Consider the following 15,113-nt stretch of genomic DNA (forward strand, 5'->3'; position numbering starts at 1 on the left):
AGAAATTGTAGAATGTCTAGGGCAGCTAATGCTTTGATGCTGAACTTTTCTGTAAGCTGAAAACTTTGTCCTGATACAATGCAATAATGGGCCGGGAATCGATATACTGAATTTAAAGGATAGCTTACCCCAGTTTTCAGAAGACTCGTCAGTGCATCTCATGCATCCTGGAAGTGCAGCTCCCTTGTTCCAATCAGGTCGGACCTTCTGCTGAAATTGTTCCTCCAATGCTGGATGGCATCCAGTCAAGAAGAAAGCTTTAAGGGATACAGGAAGACCACTCCAAGGCAGCGACTTCAGCCGAGGGCAATGCTCAACATTAAGAATCCCAAGAGAATAGAAACAATCCATATCAGGCAACAGTACCAAGGCAGAACATTTTATAACCCTCATCTTGGTAAGGGAAACAAAGCCGACCAACTTCCCCAGTGACGATAGTGCGTCGCATGATTCTATAACTAATTCCTTCAGTGCCGTATGGTGGCCATCATTGGATAAAGAAAGGGTCATTTTGATCCATGCCACTCCAATTTCTTGAAGTTGGATCTCATGTTCAAAATCACTCGAGGGCAACTTTCCAAACACAATTTCTGAAGAGATGGCATATCATTTACATCAGGTACAGATTCCAATCCAGAACAACTATCTATAGTCATGTGTTCCAGTGAAACCAATGCTTCTGATCCCTCAAAAGATGTGATCCAATCACATCCCTTGATGTCCAACCATTTTAGCATTCTAAGGTGGCTCAGGCTTATTGGTGGAGAGAGCCTGTCAGTCTCAACGGTCTCACACTGACTCAGATAAAGAGTATCAAGTGATGAGAGATTATTTAGCAACATGGAGAAAGAGGATGGTTTCAGGTAGCATTGCTCTAACTCAAGGGACCTAAGTGATGAAGGAAGCACGGTCGACCCATTCTCATCCCACAATGATGCAATGAGTGAGGAAGTGTTGTTGGTCATATAAGGAGGCAAATGCTCAGCAGATATTTTCAACCTTTTGAGAGATTTTAGATTGTCAAACAATGTCCCGGACATGCCTACCACATGGTCGACGTAAATACTCATATCTTCGACGAACTCTAGATTATGAGCATGCTGTTAGCACTCCCTCACACACACAACACCCTCTTGCTTGCAGGTGGAGGAAGAAGATGAGAGGAAGAAGAAGGATTCAGAAAGAGCACACGAAGTGGAGCTGCTCTCTCTTTTTATAGACACAAGTAGTCAAGCTGAGCATTTACAAGGTAAGGCGCTATAGTGTTATGCAGTCTCTACCACTACTAACTACTGCTGCTACTACTAGTCACTACTGCTATCATGCTGCCAACTGCAGCTACTACTATACACAATAGTGTTTGCCGCCCAACATTGAAGAGGCAGCCTTGACTGAGCAGGAGCAAGAGCCCCTACCAGTGTAGAACATTGACAAGCTAGAGCATGGGTAATTATCTAACAATTCTTCCCCTAATTGCACTACTCTTACTTGATCTCCTCAACTCCAATCTTGGTCCTCAACTCTGTGAGTCGAATGCGCCCAAGTGGCTTGGCGAGGATGTCCCCGAGCTGTCGAGCTGTCTCGACATACTCGAGCTTGATCTGTCCACCGTCGATGCAATCACGGATGAAGTGATACTTGGTATCGATGTGCTTGCTCCGGTCATGGTGGACGGGGTTCTTCGCTAAGGCGATGACGGACTGGTTGTCCACCATCAAGACGGGTGCCCGAGCTTCTTCTCCGGTGAGCTCTGCCAGCAGCCGCCCCAGCCAAACTCCCTGGCAACATGCCGTCGCCGCCGCAATGTACTCTGCCTCGCAAGTGCTCAGTGCGACGACCTTCTGTTTCATCGATTGCCAGGAGATCGGGCACGCTCCAAGGAAGAAGAGCACACCAGTCGTGCTCCTTCGTCCATCAACGTCGCCCGCCATGTCGCTGTCGCTGAACCCAATCAGCTCCAGCTCTCCTTTGCTCCTCCTTGGGTAGACGAGCCCGTAGTCACGCGTCCCTGCCACATAGCGGAGCAGATGCTTGACCGCGGCGAGGTGATCCTCCCGCGGCTCCGCCATGAACCGGCTCACGTACCCCACGGCGAACCCAATGTCTGGCCGCATGTGCGTGAGGTAACGCAGTGCGCCGACGATGCTGTGGTAGCTCGTGGCATCCACCAAGGGGGCAGTGTTGTCCTTTGACAGCTTCACCTTCTCCTCCATGGGCGTCTGGCACGCCCTGCACTCGCCCAATCCGCTCCGCACCAGCAGCTTCCTCACGTAGGCGCTCTAGCGGAGCGTGATGGCATTCCCGGTCTGCTCCACCTCAATGCCGAGGTAGTAGGTGAGCAGACCGAGGTCTGACATGCGGAACATTGACTTCATCTTCTCCTTGAATGCGTCGATGTCCCGCTGCTCAGCTCCGGTGATGATGAGGTCATCGACGTACACGCCGACGATCACCAGGCCTCCCTTCGACCGCCGTGTGTAGAGGGCGTGCTCGGTGGCGCACTTGGTGAAGCCGAGCAACGTGAGGCTGGCGTCGAACTTGATGTTCCACGTGCGCGGTACCTGACGCAGCCCGTACAGGGCCTTGCGTAGGCGGAGCACCCTGTGCTCCTCGCCGGCGATGACAAATCCCGGCGGCTGCTGCACGTACACCTCCTCGGCGAACTCTCCATTGAGGAATGCCGATTTCACGTCTAGGTGATGGACCTTCCAGCACCTCACCGCCGCTAGTGCCAACAGCAAGCGCACGGACTCCATGCGCGCCACCGGCGCAAAGACTTCCTCGAAGCCGATTCCCTCACACTGCACGAATCCCTTAGCGACGAGCCACGCCTTGTGCCGCACCACCTCGCCGCGCTCGTTCCGCTTCACCTTGAACACCCACTTGAACCCAATTGGCCGGCAACCGGCCGGCGGATCCACCAGCTCCCATGTGCGGTTCTCCTCCACTGCCGCCATCTCCTCCAGCATCGCCGCCCACCAGCGTGTCTCCTGTTCTGCTGCGGCGAAGTTTGGTGGCTCCTCTGCGCTGCCCAGATGCAGCTCGAGGTCGTCCAGCACATGGGCCGCCTGCCCGGGCGGACTCCCCATGCCAACGATGTCATCCACCAGACGGAATCGGAGTGGCTAGCTGGAGTAATCGGCGTCGATGTTCGGGGAGGCGCTCGGCGGAGGCATGACGAAGCGAATCGACGAAACGGTGCTCGTTGTGGCAGAGATCGGAGTCCCCTGCCCCGCTCTCGAGGGTGCCCCCTGCGCCTCGCTCGAGGGTGCCCCCTGAGAATCGCTCGAGGGTGCCCCCTGTATCGCACTCGAGGGTGTCCCCTGTGACTTGCTCGAGGGTGCCCCCTGTGCCGCTCTCGAGGATGTCCCCTGTGACTCGCTCGAGGGTGCCCCCTATGTTGTACTCGAGGGTGTCCCCTGCGACTCGCTCGAGGGTGTTGCTTCCCCTTCATCGTGAGCCAGCTCCCCCGCACCGGAGTACACCATGTACTCGACGGTGAAAGAGCTGCTCAGTCCACCTGGCATCACTTCCCCATCGCCGGACTCCCAGCCCCAACATGCCACCTCGTCGAAGACGACGTCGCGGGACACGACCACCTTGCTGCTGGCCGGGTCGTAGAGCCGATAAGCCTTGATCCCGCGCTCGTACCCTAGGAACACCATGGGAGTGCTCCTGTTTCCAGCTTGGCGAGGTTGGGCTTCATCTTCTTCATGTGCCCGACGCAGCCGAATGTCCTGAGGAAGGACACGTCCGGCTTCCTCCCGTGCCAGGCCTCGAATGGCATCGTGCCCTCCAAGCTCTTGTTGGGTGCGCGGTTCAGGATGAACACCGCCGTGCTCACCACCTCGCCCCAAAACGCCGCCGGCATCCTCTTGGCCTTGAGCATGCTCCTTGCCATGCCGACCACCATCTAGTTCCTCCTCTCGACGACGCCGTTCTGCTGAGGCGAGTACGGCGCCGTGAGGTGGCGTTCCAAGCCCTGTCCCGCGCAGTAGAGGCCGAATTCGATCGAGGTGAACTCGCCACCGCGATCCATCCGCATTACGCACAGCTTCTTCCTCGTCTCTGTCTCCACCTGCGTCTGGAACTCCTTGATCACCGCCGGCGCCTCATCCTTGCTCGACAGGAGGTGCAGCCACATGAAGCGGCTGCAATCGTCCACCAGGAGCAGGAAGTAGCACCGCCCGCCGTGCGTTGCCGGTGTGATTGGCCCACAGAGGTCGCCGTGGACGAGCTCGAGGGTATCGCCAGCGCGGTAGCTCGCATTCCTGGGGAACGGCAGCCTCCTCTGCTTCCCGGCAAGGCAGCTGTCGCACAGCTCGCCGGCATGCTCGATCAGTGGCAGCCCTCGCACCATGCCTTGCCGTGCCATTCTGGCCAGAGCATCGAAGCTCAAATGGCCGAAGCGCGTGTGCCAGTGCCACGCCGCATCATCGCACCTTGCCTCCAAGCACACCGGGCGCGCAATGCACAACGCCAAGGTGTAGAGGTGATTCCTGCCGCGCTCGACCTTGGCGAGTAGCTTCCGCTCGCGGTCCCTGATCCGGAGCACGCCGCCGTCGATCAGCACCTGGCAGCCTTGCTCGTCGAGCTGGCCAATGCTGACGATGTTGCTCCGGAGCTTGGGGATGTAGTACACATCCGGCAGCGCCTTGTGCTCGCCATTCTTGCACGGAAACACGACCGTGCCGCGCCCCTGGATGTCGATGTCGGAGTTGTCCCCGAACTTCACGGTGCCGACGACTCCGGTGTCGAGCTCGGAGAAGGCCGCGCAGTTCCCTGTCATGTGGTTGCTCGCGCCGGTGTCGAGGTACTACTGCTCCTCTGCCTCCTCCTCCGCCCGCCCGAGGTTGACCCGTGCACGCGGCTCGTTGAGCTCGACGCGTCCGCCACGATCCTCTGCCTCGGTGTTGATGGCGCAAACCTGCGCCATGAGCAGCGCAGGCTCTTCCTCGTCATCCTGGGCGAGGTGCGCCCGCTCCTGGCGCCGCGCCTCCTTGCAGTCGTGGGTCCAGTGCCCGATCTTGCCGCAATTGCGGCAACGATCCTTGTCGGCGGCACGATCTCCGCCGTCCTTGCCGGCGCCCTCCGCCTTTCACCATGGCTTACCGCGCCACCTGCCGCGCGCGCCACCTCCGCCGCCGCTGTGCGAAACAGAGGAGCCCTCCCCCTGCTTCCTCTCGCGTAGGCGCGCTGCCCACTGCTCCTCCGTGAGCAGTAGCTGGCCGCTGGCGGTCGTGCGGGCGGGGGCCTCCGCGCGGTCCTCGACTGCCTTGAGCCGCCCGGTGACTTCCTCGATCGAGAGCGTGCTCATGTCGAGCAGCGTCTCGATCGAGAGTTCAATCTGCGCGAATCGCGGCGGCACGACGCGGAGATACTTCGCCACCACTTCCTCTTCGCCGATGTCGACACCGACTTGCGCTAGCTGGCTCACCAGAGATGTGAGCCGCAGCGCGAAGTCCTCGATGGCCTCACCATCGCGAAACGCGATAGCCTCGTACTCCCGCCGGAGCTGCTGCACCTTCACCTTGCGCACGCGGTTGCCGCCGAGCCGCATCGTCTCCAGGCTCTCCCACGCCTCCTTGGCGGAGTCCTTGGCGCCGAGCGGGACGACGTACTCGGTCGGCACCGACTTGAGAATGGCCTCCATAGCCAACTGGTCGTCTTCTTCGTCAGCGGTGCCCACGGTCACCGCCGCCCATAGGCGCCTCGCCTTGAGCATCACCTTCATCAGCACCACCCACTCGGCGTAGTTTGTGCGAGTGAGCATGGGGTACTACGCGCCGCCGACGTCCCGCACCGTCTTCTTCACGACGTACGTCGTCTGGCGCCCACGGTCACATTCCTGAGAACGCCCGCGCCCATACTCACGATCCAGGGAAGCCATGGCCACCAAACTCGAACACTCAAGCTCTGAATACCACTTGTTGGCACTCCCTCACACACACACACAACACCCTCTTGCTTGCAGGTGGAGGAAGAAGATGAGAGGAAGAAGAAGGACTCAGGAAGAGCACATGAAGTGGAGCTGCTCTTTTTTTTTGTGAGCTGCAGCTGCTCTCTCCTTTTATAGACACAAGTAGTCAAGGTGAGCATTTACAAGGTAAGGCGCTATAGTGTTATGCAGTCTCTACCACTACTAGCTACTGCTGCTACTACTAGTCACTACTGCTACCATGCAGCCAACTGCAGCTGCTACTATACACAATAGTGTTTGCCGCCCAACATTGAAGAGGCAGCCTTGACTGAGCAGGAGCAAGAGCCCCTACCAGTGTAGAACCTAGACAAGCTAGAGTATGGGTAATTATCTAACACATGCAAGACATGTAAGAAGCTTGATACTATGCAACAAAATGATCCAGATAGACTGACATTTTTTTGAATAGCCTTAAATTTAATTCTTTCCCGGTCCACTATAGCTATATGTTCAAGCTTAGGAGGATAGGTTGGCTATACTGTTAACTTTGGGCAGTCAGTGACAAAAAGATATCTGAGACTATGCAGTACGTGATCATTGTCTACAAGACACCATTCCGTCTCTGGTAATTTTTCCAGCAGCAATCTCTCCAAAACTGGAAATCCGGCAGAGCCAGAGAACTCCTGGCCGAGTGTTTTTAGCTTTCTCATTCTCCGTACTTCAAGAGTTTTGAGTAATGGCAGATCCCCCAGTGGTGGAAGTACCTCCCATCTTCCACAATCACGTAGGCATATAGATTGCACTCTACTCAGCCAACCACTCTCCAGCCAAGAGGGAGACTTTATGCCAGAGTAGCCAACTACATTTAGCTCCTCAAGATTTGGGTGTGGTTTTAGGACATCAAGAACCTCAAAATCCAGTCTTTTAGCACTATCATGCTGAAAAGATCCCCTGACAGTAGGCACCTCAGGATACCGCTTGGTGGAAAATGTACCACTAACACACTGGAAATATCCCATGAAACCAGGCACCATATGATACTGCCTGGTAGCAAGTGTAGCAGTATCACCATGAAACCAATGTAGCTCCAACTTGGTTATATCCTTCTTTTGATCTAGATGAGCATTAGCAGCTCCCTCCCTGTTTTTTACTTTGTCCAGAGACTTAATAATGAGGTGGCCTCGAAGTTTGTTGAGGTCTCTAAGGCCTACTAAACTTCCTTCCTCCTCGTCAACATGGAATTCTCCAGAGCACTCAACAGAAGCAAGTTTTTCTGTGCTAGATAACATAAGAACATATGCCTTCTCTATATCGATATGCATTAGATTAGTAAGTTTACTAATGCTTTTTACTGGAAGATGGAAATGGCCTCCAACAGTCTTGGCTTTCCCTTCTGAAGTGGTTAATTCCCTCGAAGAATAACATGAATGATATTGTACAAATAAGGCCTGCAAATGATACAAAGATGTCTTTTTTGGCAATGGGAAATAAGTCCGCTTTATTCCTAGGTACCACAGATGAATCAGCTTATTGACAGATTTAGGTAATCTTCCTAAACAGCAACCACTTATGTCAAGCACCCGCACACTCTTCAGCTTGTCAAGTATATCATGGTTCAGGCAGACTTTGGAGCAAAACCATGATCTGCTTAAAACTATCAGTGAACGCAATGCCTTCAAATCACATTTCTCAAGAATTCCCATATTTTCACTATAGATAGACACATGCCTAGTATAAACAGGTAATATCTCTTCTGTAGACTCTAGCTCGACCCTAAGGCATTCACCCTCAGAAACATGAAGTGCCAGGTCACTCATTGCATCATGCATAATATAAAATGTTTGACCGTCACGAATAAGTATTTGGAAAAATGACCTAGCTAGCAATTCATTGAAGCAACTTCTTCCAGCTTCCTCCAAAGTGATATTTGTACGTCCATTGATGTCAACAAAACCCTTAGCTATCCACATATGTATCAACTTGTTTGGATCAATATGATACCCTTTGGGGAATAAGCTGCAGTAAGCAAAGCAATGCTGGAGGTGTACCGGTAAACTTTCATAGCTTAAGCGCAGTATCGCTAACATGTCATTTAGATTATTGAGGGTATCATTGTGAAGAACTTCATTCCACTCCGCAACTCTAAACTTTCCACATAAATGTCCTGCTATCACCTTTAGGGCTAGGGGCAAACCGTTAAGTTTATGAACAATTTCCTTTCCAATTTTCTTCAGTTCTGGTCCTAGATGAAAATCAACTCGGTCTTTGAAGAGCAACCAGCTGGCATCCTGTCCAATGCCAGGTAAAAAGAGTGAACTTCTGGATTCCAGAATTTTTGCTACTAATTCCATACGTGTTGTCACCAGTATCTTGCTTCCTGGTAGTGCTTTTTTCAGGGGAGCTATCAGTTCCCTCCAACTCTCTTGATTAACATGAACCCCAAAATTTTCATTGTACCACACATCATCCAACACTAAAAGAAATCTCTTGCCAGAAATTCTCCTTTGAAGGTCTTCTTGGAGCATATTGAAATTATTGACATTGGTCAGTCGATATTCACACCACCAGTTGTATGTGCTATGATCTGTTTGATTAGATTAACCTTGTCAAAGTTAGGTGAAACACACACCCACATCCTCAGATCAAAAGTGTCTGTTATTCTCCTATCGTTGTAGATGAGTTGAGCTACTGTAGTCTTGCCAATTCCTCCAATACCGACAACAGTATGTACCTCTATAGATGATCATCTACCATCTGGTGAAGATAAATCACTTTGGTTCAGCAATAAAGCGACTACTTCATCAACCTCCTCCTTCCGTCCAAAAATAGAATCTTCATGCAGAAGAGATCCAGTAGCTCTTGCCGGGAGACATTTAAGAGACTGACGAATAGACTCGGTGCTCTCGACTGCCATAACCTTCACAAACATCTCTGCACAAGCTCTAACTCTGGTAGTACTTTTAATAACATTCCTTAATTTTGATCTTAACTTGTCAAGGCCAAGATAACGCTTAACCTGAGAAAATGAAGAGGAGGCCACGTGCACAACCATGCCTTGATGGCCAATTTTTTCTTTTAGAAGCATGTAGTCAAACTTGTCCAACACATCTTCTGCATCACAAACTGCTTCTTTCATTTGCCGCAGTGATGCAGCTTGATTGCTATCCACTATAGTTCGCCTTTCAGCTGCAGCGACTACCAGAAGTATCTGCATTAAAGTAACCTCTAAATCCTTGAGATCAGACATCATCTCAGAATTCCAGTTGTACTGAGTTGATATATAGGACTGCACCACAGAAACCATCATTTGAATAATAGGCGAGACGACCCATTGTAACAAACATGGCACCATTTATGTCATTTCGAGTGATTTTGGTGATTGTATGACAACGCAATCAATGTGACTAACAAGTTTGTTAAGTGAATCTTTCTAGATCCCAAAAATGTATTAAAAAGGGTTAGCAAAGCAAAACATGAAGAAAGAATTCAAATAAATGCTGAATTGGAGAGTTATGTAAAAATCAGTAGCACCGGTTCTTCCTATGACCATGCACCGGACCTTCCGAAAAGTATCGGTTTAACCAACGCTCAAAACTTATTCAAATGAGATGGACTTTAGCAGAATCTTGTAGAAAATTTCACAAGCTTTCCAAAGAGTACAAGATCATCGAAATCGGAGTTCCGAGTAAAAAGTTATGGTCAAAACACGGAGAAACTGATTTCTGTGTGCGGTTATTCCGATGCTCAAAATTTAGTCAAATGAGATGGACTTTAGTAGAATCTTGTAGAGAATTTCACAAGCTTTCCAAAGAGTACAAGATCATCCAAATCGGAGTTCGGAGTAAAAAGTTATGGCCAAAATACGAAGCACCATGAAGCTGATTTCTATAAGCACCGGAAATTCCGATGCTACAAAAAAGGACATCGGTGCAATGCCCGTACTATTGTCCAGAGAGCATGTTTTTGACCCCAGAAAGTTCCTTTAGCACCGGAAGTTCCGATGCTACCACTGGATATTCCGATGATACCATTTTTCAGCTGCAGAACTCGTCAGAAAGGTCCAACAGCTAGTTCAAGCTATTAGTGACCGGAAGAACCGATGCCCTAGCACCGGAAGTTCCGATGCCTATGCAGAAATGTGCCCAACGGCTCTAAACGGCTAGTTCAAGTTGGAGGCCTATATATATGTGTTTCCCTCGGCCATTTGAAGCTTGCTGGAGTCCCAAGACATCACATACACACCCAAGAACACCTTCAAGCCATCCAAGAGCATAAAGATCAAATCCTTAGTCCTTACCACAAGCTTTGTGAGTGTGAGTGCTATGTTAGCTCTTGAGTGAGTGATCAAGTAAGGATTAGATCCTTGTGCTGTGGTTCTAAAGTGAACCAAAAGTGTATCTTTGTGTGCTGGCCATCCTTGGAGCTTTGGTGGATCGCCGGCAAGTCAACGAACCTCCGGCTTGGTGTGGAGCGGCGTCGACAACATTGTGCGGGGGACGGAGACCTCTCCTTCGTGGGCAATCTCCCTTAGTGAAGATCGGGATCAAGGTGACCGTGATTGTGTTCACGGAAGAGACTTGATTGCCGGGAAGCGATACTCTTCATGATTGCTTCAACAACATGGACGTAGGGGCGCCTTTGTGGCAATCCGAACCACGGGATAAATTCTCGTGTCGAGAGTTCGCTTCCTCTCATCCCTCTCTTTAAGCTTCTGCATTTCATATTGCAACTTGTGTGACTTTACTTTCTTAGTGTAGTATCTTGCTAGGATTGGCTATAGGTTGCAAAACTCTTTTGGGATGAGGGTTTCACACTAAGGTGAACCGTAGTTGTACATCTAGATAGCTTGTTTTAGTTTAAGTTTTGTGCAAACTAGTTGGAGCCATATGTTAAGGTTTTAATAGTGCCTAATTCACCCCTTCTCTTAAGCTAGAGCACCCGATCGCTTTCACCCATCCTACAACAGTGGTAGCCCCTATAGCAGCCATGAGCTCAAGTAAAATTCCTGCACAATATCATAAATATTTAAAGTAGTGACACTGATGAGATGTGTTGGAGTTCAAAAGGTGAACAGACAATGAACATCGCATATTAAAAAATTTGTTTGCAAGAAGATGACCCACTAAATCTGAAACTGACAGATGTCCAGCGTAAAGCACTGCGATGACACAATAAGTTCAAGTTCCTTAAAACCTCCAAGGAGTGATGTCACTTTTAAGTTTTCAAGCTGACATAACTACTGTCCAATTTCTTCGTTACTTCTTTAACTGATTTATACCGACGTAAAACAGATATTAATTGATATATGCTGAAGGTATCAATGTTATACCATCTTACCTAAAAAAAAATTAGGATTCTTCACCAGGCTAGCTGCTTTAGTTCTAATCCCAATTGTCCAACTATGTTGCACATGCGACACCACATCTTTCTAAAAGGTTCTATAGAAGAAAATTTTCCAAAGTAGTATTATCCATTCAGAGGAAGCCAATCTTTGCTATCAAAACAAATGCTCTTTCCTTTATACTATATAATTTTCTAACCCCAAACAAGGATCTTGCTCCGATCCCATGCTGCTCCAAGTAAAATCTTATTATTACTAATTGGAGGCTCTTTAAAAACCTCCATGTGAAGCCACCTAGGATTAAGGTGGATATTTTTTTATAAAAAAAGACAAATCCTAGAAATTCTCACGAAAATAAAAAACATTCAGCCATCAGTTCGACAACTCTAATCATAATAGTCATTGTATCTGTTATCTTTTCTAATAAATTACCCACCTTTGCCTTATGAAAGTAGATTAAAGTAATCCCATAAACATGTATCTAAATTACGCACCTCTGACATTATAAAAAATCTAAAGTAACCCCCTAATCTTCATGTAAATTATCCACCTATGACATTATAAAAATAATGCAAATAGCCTACTAAATTTGCATATAAATTATTCAATTTAGAGTTAACCCCTAAATCTGAATTTAAATTATATAATTATAATAAAGTATTAAAATGCACCAATATAAAATTATAAGTTACTATTTTATCATTATTAATATATTATGTATATTATTATTTATATAAAAATACTACGCACAATATGTATCACCATGTATTCATGTATGATGAAAGAGATGAGAATAACAATTCACAAATAAATGGTTTAATTAAATATATACCAACACACATGAAGGTGTAATACAAAATAAAATTTATTGCAACTAGATAACGATAAATATTTATTTTGAGTATGTGTTAGAATATTTAATAGATGAAAGATGATGTGAGATAGATAATTACAATTATTAGCTATAATTTTTTATATTAATTCTAAATAGCATGTGCGGAAGCACGAGTTGATAGGCTAGTAACTACAAATTTCGAGTACAAAACTATGCAGATCCTCCTGTGTGTTTGGTGAGAGGGAAGAAACATAGTCGTCACCAAACTGCAATCGATGCTACTTCAACACATAAAAAGATTACAAGAAGTTGTGGCTTCTGATGTCACATACCTAAAATAAAATTGAAGACTTTTTGGCAGACCACTACACGTACAAATCTTTATCTACTTAGATCAAACACCTCAATCGATTCCACATGTAACTTAGCACTTCAAAATAGTTTATCAAAGGGTCAGTTTCAATCACTTTATCACATAACTCAAAATATTTAGCGTTTTGAAAAATGAATTCGTCTTCCTGTTTCAAGCCTCAACTTAATTATATGTCAACCTTCACGTATGGGCATGAACCAATGGACTGAGTTTCCACGCTGCTCAAAAGAAAATTAGCATAAAGTATACAAGTTCCTTACATTCATGTTGCACACGACAAACGACTTGCTTTGGAGTTTACACTTTGAGCAACTAGCTTGTGATATTCAACGAATATTAACGTGCAATTAAGCCGTAGGATAAACACGGTACCCGACAAATACAGCAGAGACAGAGAGTAAAGTGTGTGGAGAAGTACATATCAACCTGACTGATGACCAGAGAACTTAATCTCAGTGAAGAAATCGTCGAACTATCTTCTTCTGGATTAAGCTGAGCCAAAAGAGAGACTAGTTGGAAGACGAAGGCGGAGGATCGGAGATCTGGGATCCAAGCAAAAGGATGGTGGCGAAGTCGCAAATGCGTGGGGGACATGCACGAGAGCTGGGTTCCAACAGCTCAAGCACATATACGATGATATAAGGAAAGAAGCAAATTGTTTATAGCAATGGTGAAATGGCATCTTTCTCTATCTCTACTACTAAAAAGAAAAGAATGATTGGGAGAAAAAAATTCGTGCGACCTAACCGCTCTTCTCGTGGTGGCTCTGCCGTGCGACAGTTTCTATCTGTCTGATCGAAGCCCCCTCCGTCCGATCGAATCGAAGCCCCAAAATCAGCTGCGCACGACGCCGGCTCCCCCGCCCGCACGCCATCCCCGCGCGTGACGCCCCCACCTCATCGATGCCGCCGCGCCTGCGCCCTTTCCCGCAAGCCCCCGCCGACACCAGCCCTCGATCCGCGCTGCTCGCCAGCGTCCTTATCGACGCCGCCACACCTGCCCTTCCCCGCGAGCGCCGGCGCCCTTGCGATTACCGGCGCCCCCGCCGACGCAGGCCGCCCTTGCGATTACTGGCGTCCTCGTCGACACCGCCACTTCAAGGTCCCTCGAAAGGCATAGTGCTACCTGTCACGCTGCTCCCGACACCAAATGCTCCCCCGCCACGCTCGGCCGCGGCGCGCCCCCAACCGCCACTCCTACCCTCCCTCCTCATTTCCTCAAGTCCGCCGCCGTTGCCTCGGGCTCTGCCTCTGCCGTGGGGGCGCTCCACGTGCAGTGCTTCAGACGTAGGCTCGCGAGCGACCGCTTGATCGCCGCCTGCTCGCTCGTCAACACCTACGGTCGGACGGCCACCTGATCGCGACGCGCGCAAGGTATTCGATAAGAAGGACCGGAGCCGGGACCTAGCTGCCTGCAACGCTCTGCTCGATGCGTTGTGCCTTTCCGGGGACCTCGAAGCGCGGTGACCTTCTTCGAGCAGATGCCGACTAGGGATGCCGTGTCATGGACAACATTTGTGTCTGGGCTGTCGTGCAGTGGCCAGCACCGGTGCACTCTCGAGGTGTTTAGGGGATTTTTGCTGGATAACATGGGATGAAGACTCGAGGAGGCCTGTGCCAACCTTGATGTAGGGGATGGCTGTCCATGCGTACATGGTCCAGCATGAGGTTAAGCCCACTGTGTTTCTCGGCACAGCTCTGGTTGACCTGAACGGGAAGCATGTGAGGCTTAGTGGGAGTACAAGAGCTTTTGCGTTTGTCTGCAAGAAGGAGGTTTGCGCATGGAACGCGCTGCTTTTGGCATTGGCTAATCATGGGAAGCTGAAGCGATGGTTAAGTTAATAACATGATGAGGGTCGAAGGGTTCTTGCCTAATCAGATCACCTTTGTTGCTCTGCTGATGGCTTGTGCTCGTGCAGGAATGGTGGAGATTGGGTTATACTGGTTTCAGGCCATGGTCGCCGATTACAAGATGACACCATTGCTTGGTCCATTACGGATGTGTTGTGGACTTATTAGACCACGCTGTCCATTTTATGGATGCCATTCAAGTTATAAGAGTGCACCTGATGCTTCTTTATGGGGTGCTCTTCTTGGGGCTTGCAGGCTCCATGGAAATGTGGAGCTTGCAGTGGAGGTTGGGCAGAAACTGATGGCCCTGGGCCCTTGCAATCAAGTCGACATGTCACTGTTAGGAATGTTTTTTTAGAAGATGGTAATTTGCAGGCTGGTGTGAGAATGGGTGAGGTGATGCTGGAGGTTGGAATCAAGAAGATAGTAGGGAAGAGCAGTGTGGTGCTTCATGGCCATGCCATTCCTTGATTACCTTACATTGCAAAATGTGTTGGTCAATAACAGATGCTCTTTAATGGTTCTTAACATATGTTTCTTCACATCGGACCTGTTCCACATGGGTATAATATAGCTTCAAAGAGACGTAAGTACCAAAAATTCACTGCTTGGGTTGCCCTTATTCATGCATTTTATGCCATTAGGCAATATAAACTAGAGTTCTACCATGTAAATGTATTTGGCAACATAATAAGAAAAATAAAATCACAGTATAGTTTATACTGAATCTAGATTGAGCACCACATTTTTAGGTTTAAATAGAAATATGGCTATCAAATTACGGTGATATGGAT

General features: G+C 48.8%; 1 pseudogene; it reads left to right on the forward strand.

The window, feature by feature from the left end:
• Nucleotides 1-5,771: 5,771 nt before the first annotated feature.
• On the forward strand, nucleotides 5,772-14,961 carry LOC120669407 (annotated as a pseudogene).
• Nucleotides 14,962-15,113: the final 152 nt, after the last annotated feature.

This window comes from Panicum virgatum, chromosome 4N (genome assembly GCF_016808335.1).
Source record: "Panicum virgatum strain AP13 chromosome 4N, P.virgatum_v5, whole genome shotgun sequence".
NCBI lineage: Eukaryota > Viridiplantae > Streptophyta > Magnoliopsida > Poales > Poaceae > Panicum > Panicum virgatum.